Source organism: Neltuma alba, unplaced genomic scaffold, assembly GCF_004799145.2.
Source record: "Neltuma alba isolate B1F8T4 unplaced genomic scaffold, ASM479914v2 tig00012694_pilon, whole genome shotgun sequence".
Taxonomy (NCBI): Eukaryota; Viridiplantae; Streptophyta; class Magnoliopsida; order Fabales; family Fabaceae; genus Neltuma; species Neltuma alba.
The window spans coordinates 313744-319563 of record NW_021637121.1 but is presented as its reverse complement, the minus strand read 5'-3'; the positions used below and the strand labels follow the sequence as shown (position 1 = coordinate 319563).

The 5820-nt window shown below is 33.1% G+C and overlaps 1 pseudogene; it reads left to right on the top strand.

Annotated features, from left to right (window-relative positions):
• The first annotated feature begins 3669 nt into the window (after positions 1-3669).
• Positions 3670-4794, top strand: LOC114729944 (rust resistance kinase Lr10-like; annotated as a pseudogene).
• Positions 4795-5820: the final 1026 nt, after the last annotated feature.

Genomic DNA, 5820 nt, shown 5'->3' with positions numbered 1-5820 from the left:
ATAAACCGTTCATGAAAATTCAAAAAATTAGAATGTGCCCTTGGACGAGTACTTCATTATTATTGCTTGGCTAGTTATTAAACTATTCATATTCACACTCTTATGAATTACATAAATCTGTTGGAGTAGTCAAGGGATTACCTAATATAGTGTGTACGTAGCCCACAAGATCTGAAAAATAGAAAAAACAAAAACTAATATTAGCTTCCATAAAGAGAAAATAACTGTGATGTTAAAATAGTTAGTGCCACATATTGAATATATATTAGTGTGAAGGTGAGCTCTTGGCATTAGCTATTTCCTTCGCAACCTATAAACAATAATTTATACATCGTACAAGAAAAATAAAATAAAAGTGCACTATTATTCAATAAAGATTATACTCTTCTAGTCCTTAATATAAAACCTATTTAACTAATTTGATTAAATTAAGAAAGTCAGGTAACTCAGTTAATCATAAGAAATATGACATGTTTTTTCTAAAACACCATAATCATCTTCCTTAATATTTCATCTCCCTCTTCTACTTGATTATAGTTGAAGGAGTATTCATAAAGGTAATTTAAAAAAATTTGATAAATATGAGAAATAAGTTTTATATTTAAGACCAAAATCAACTCAATAACTAAGTCCTATATTAAGAATCGGAGGAGTAATAATCAAATGAATAGGTCATAAAAATCATTTGTGAAAGGGGAAAAAGGTTGATGTCTAAGACAAATCTTTAACAGTAAATTCATAAAAGTTTTATACATGAGCAGTAGAGATCTCTGACTTTCTTTTTTCTGTGAGATCCTCATTACAATGCAACTTGCAAGGATGTTTTATGCAAGATGGAATCAAAGAAGTTAGAAGTTATGATGGAGTGCCTTACCCTGGATAATTAAAAGGATCATTTTAAAAATGCCACTTGCTGCTGCTACACCAGATAAACAAATGTATAAGTACAGGGATATGGTATATGTATTTTACTGACAAGATGCGGGCAAAAAAATATTTTACTGATAATATGATAATGATTGAGATTTTATTCTGTCCGTGTGTTGCTAACTCTTTACTTTTAAGTATTTAAATGTTTTTATGGATTAAAAAATTCAAACAGAAAAGCATTCTTTTCAAAACACAAGTAATACCTTCCAAATTTGTCAATAGCGAAAAATAGTCATCTCAGGGTGCTTAGGGTGATGGATAGATTCCTCTTTTAAAAATAGTCATCTCAGTGCGCTAAGGCTAATGGATAGATTCCTCTTAACTAGATAGTTTATTGCTTTCTTTATCGCATATACAAACCAAACGAATTCAATTTCATCGACACTAGTTTTTTTAATTATATTTTTTATTTTAAAAATATATACGATAACAGGGGAATGCATATGAATATATGATACACACACACCTTGAACCAAAAAATGATATATTTTTCCCAAAAAATGGTTTTGTACCACTTATATAATATTATTGGCAACCAGAATTACATCAAAATTCAATAATGGAACGTCAACGTAAGCAGGAAAAAAAAACAATTAATGGACGTACCTATTTGATAGCGTGGTTTCTCTTTGGCAAGCCAAACGCTGGAGATATGGAAACTGCGGTCGTAAACTCCTTCTTCTCTGTATTCTTGTTGCTAACTCTAAGGTTTCTAGTGTCTGTAGGAAGCTCAAATAGCCGTCCAGAACCTAAAACATCACGTGGAAAACTTCTTGTTCGGTTTCCTTTCTAACTTCTAAGTAAAAGGATGCCAATTAGAACAATGCGGCTATCCTGGGTTTGATTTATAATGTTCTTCTGCCAAACATGCTGTTCTTGAGCTTCCTGGATCAGTCAAGCTCAGTGTCAAACATATTGATTACAAATCTCAAACCATTCAGTTATTTGATCCTTCTGGTTGGCTTCCAAGGCATGTCCATAATCTCACTCCACTTCATTCTCCTTTCCAGTTCATAGAGCCGGGAATCAGGGCCGGCCGGCCCTCCAGGGCCGGCCCTTCAGGGCTGGCGGGCTTAAAAGGGCCGGCCCTCCAGGGCTGGAATTTTAAAAATACCCCAATTTGCTAGGCCCGACCCTTAAGCTACAGGGCCAGGGCCGGCCCGCGGGCTTTTGGCCCGTTTAAGAAAAATACTATTTTTATATTTATCATATTTTTTATAAAAATAAATCAATGAAATTATTAATAAAAGACATAAATATGAATAAAATTAAGTCACATATAAAATATCATCATATATAAATATTCATCAACATCTAAGAACATCTAAAACATTCATTAACAAGATAACAACATCTAAAAGTTTTATCTATAATGCAATTGTGCAATAAATAAACACTATTATTAATCTTTTGAAACTTCATCATCACTATAATTAATTACTTTTCTTCATAAGTATACTTTTCTTTCGTAACAAAAATATCAAGTTTTTCTTCTTTATAAGAATTTTATTTTTAAATTTTGCAATCTAACTATTTTTTTACTTTAATGTGAGAAACATTGCTGTTAAAACTCATGAATTTCTAATTCAAATTATAGAATCACAAGTTATATAAGTATAAAAATATTCTATTATCAAATATATATATAATTTAAAAATATCAACGCATATAATATAAATCAAATCATTATTAAAGTCCAATTAACCCATTTTTTAAAAATTTAATTGGATAAATTATTATCTAAAACTAAATTTACTTTTAAAATAATAATAATAACTAAATATTTGAAATATTATTAACAATGTAAAAAATTAATAACATTAATATTATATAAAAAAATTTTAAAATAAAAAAAAAATAAAAGGGCTTAAAAGGGCCGGCCCGTGGCCCTCCAGGGCCGGCCCTTTTAAGCCCTCGGCCCTCCAGGGCTAGCCCTCCAGGGCTTATGTTTCATTTTAAGAGAAAAATATCAAGCCCGGCCCTCATAATTTCAGGGCCTAAAAGGGCCGCCCGACGGCTCGGCCCGTTTTCCCGGCTCTACCAGTTCATAGACCAGAATCTTAACGGCTTTACAATTTTCAATTGCTCGTCGCCAAGAGATGGAGCGATTATTTCAACATGCCTCGACAGCTCTGCTTACCATGTGTATGCCGTTTCATCTTATAGCGAGATTGGACAACTTCACTTGTTATTTTGTAGCAAAATATTTAACATTTCATCTGTCCCACTTGAGATTTCTGATGTTGAGAACATTCTTCATTTGATGTGGTCTAATCCAATGTGCAAACATTGTGAATCAAATGGAACAAGATGTGGATTCAAGAATAGTAATATCAGCTATGATATTACATGTTTCGGGGATTGTCACAGTGGTACTATGAAACTCTTCCATCAAAACTTTTGCCCTTCTTTTTCAATATATATGTATGGCAATTTATATCATTTACATAAACTGACCGTAGCATTTCTCCTAGAATGTAGTTAATCATCTGTTCTAATAAACATATAAAATCACCACACATTTCTTGCCTCATGCCGAGCATCAATGTGCTTCAAATGATAAGGCGTGACTTCTTTGGGATATTTATATCGACATGCTTAGCTGACCAATCATGTTAATTTCTTTTGCAGGTTCATCAAACAAATTCGTAATTACAGGTTAGCTTCCAAAATGAACTTAGTATAATCTACTGTGAGCACGTTATACTTTTGAAAACTAAATATTCAAATTCTTATTATATGTGCAGGATCAATCACGAGCTCGCTTCTAGTGGTGAGTACTCTTGTTGCAATTCTTTATATCAGCAACTCTTAGAAACCACGGAAAAAAGCCAAGCAATAATTGAGAAGTTTTTGAAAGACTATAGAGCTATCAAGCCCACCAGATATTCTTATGCTGAAATCAAGACGATTACCAATCACTTTGAAGTCAAGTTAGGGGAAGGATCTTTCGGTACTGTGTTCAAAGGAAACATTTCATCTGAGTTCAAAGTTGCAGTGAAGATCCTCACTAATTCTGAAGGAAATGGTGAAGAGTTCATCACTGAAGTTGGAACAATGGGCAAAATCCATCATGTCAACATTATTTGCTTAATGGGCTTCTGTGCTGATGGCTTTAGAAGAGCACTGGTTTATGAATACTTTCCAAATGGTTCGTTACAAAATTTCATAAATTCACCAGACAATAGGCAAAAGTTTATTGGTTGGAAAAAGCTACATGAAATTGCTTTAGGTATAGTCAAAGGAATTGAATATCTTCATCAAGGGTGCGAGCAACACATACTTCATTTTGACATCAAACCTCACAATATTTTATTGGATGATGACTTTACTCCGAAAATGTGTGATTTTGGGTTGGCTAAATTGTGCTTCAAAGATCAAAGCATAGTGTCAATGACTAATGCTAGAGGAACATCAGGTTACATTGCTCCAGAGGTCTTCTCATGAAATTTTGGAAGCGTATCTCACAAAACAGATGTTTATAGTTTGAGGATGTTGCTACTTGAATTAATAGGAGCAAGAAGGATCACCCATGACACAACAGAAAATGCTCCCTATATTTACTATCCTGAATGGATCTATAATATTTTAGAAGAAAGGGAGGCTGTGAGGATTCATATTGACGAAGAAGGGGATGCTAAAATTGCAAGAAAATTGGGAATAGTAGGCCTGTGGTGCATTCAATGGCATACTGTGGATCGAACATCAATGCAAGTAGTTGTTCAAATGTTGGATGGAGAAGGAGACAAATTACCAATACCTCCAAATCCTTTTAATTCTAATGGCCCTTCAACAAGAGAAAGGGCCAATGTACAAGCAAGAAATCTGATGCAAGGTTTAGAAATAATCCAGGAAGTAGAGTGAAAGTTAGTAACAGTCAAATATTATATGAACTTGGTATTGTAAATATTTGCCTTTTAAATTGTGCTGTTCTGTCATCGATTGTGTTTGTGTGTAGTTTTGAGCCTTCAGTACTTGATCATAGAAGAATATAATGGATCATAGAAAGCAAATAGCTAAGCCTTCTTGATTCTTCATATGAACGTTAATTAAAATGAAAGAAGTACATTGCTATTCCGTGGCTGGAAAGGAAATAGAAACAGAGAAGCTTCGGCCACAGCTTCCAAGAGAATCAGATAGGTTAGATATGAATGGATGGAATTCCGAAAATGTTATGGTGCGCCCATGTCCATGTGGTCAAGGAAAGCATCTCCATTAATACCACCAATCATTTATTTTTTTTAAAAAAAAATTCAATCATGAAAAAGAAGGATCCCAATAGAGTTGTTACTCCTATCTTATTTTCCTCCCATCCTACTTCTGAGTCAATACACTGATATTTGTGATTCCCACCAAATTCCTTCAAAAATCAGGAAAAACAACCTCCCAAAAAAATATATAGGGTTAGGATGTAAATTTGTCTTAAAGATTTTCATTCAGGAGTGCTAGGCATTTGAAAGTTTTTTTGGTTACAACTTTGCCTTAGAAGTATAAAATAGTAGCAATTTTACCCCTATCATTTAAAAACTAGTATTGACCGTTAAAATAGGGACACTAACTGTTAACATTTTTAACGATAAGAGGTAGAATTGTTAGAATTTTAAATTTTTGAAAAAAAAATTATATGAATAAAAAATTTTGAGTTCCCATTGCTCTTAAGTAAAAACTTCTTGAGCAAATTTACCCCTCAAGTCAAATATATGTATATACAACAAGGCAAGGCAAAGATAGGGACTGACAGGAGCGATGGCCTCGAAAATTTTTAGTTTTATTGGTATAATGGTATTATATAGGTGTATATTACCTCCGGTCCTTAATATAAGATCCCGTTTGACTTTTATTTTGGTCCTAAATATAAGACTCCAATCCACTTTGTCTCTCACATTTATA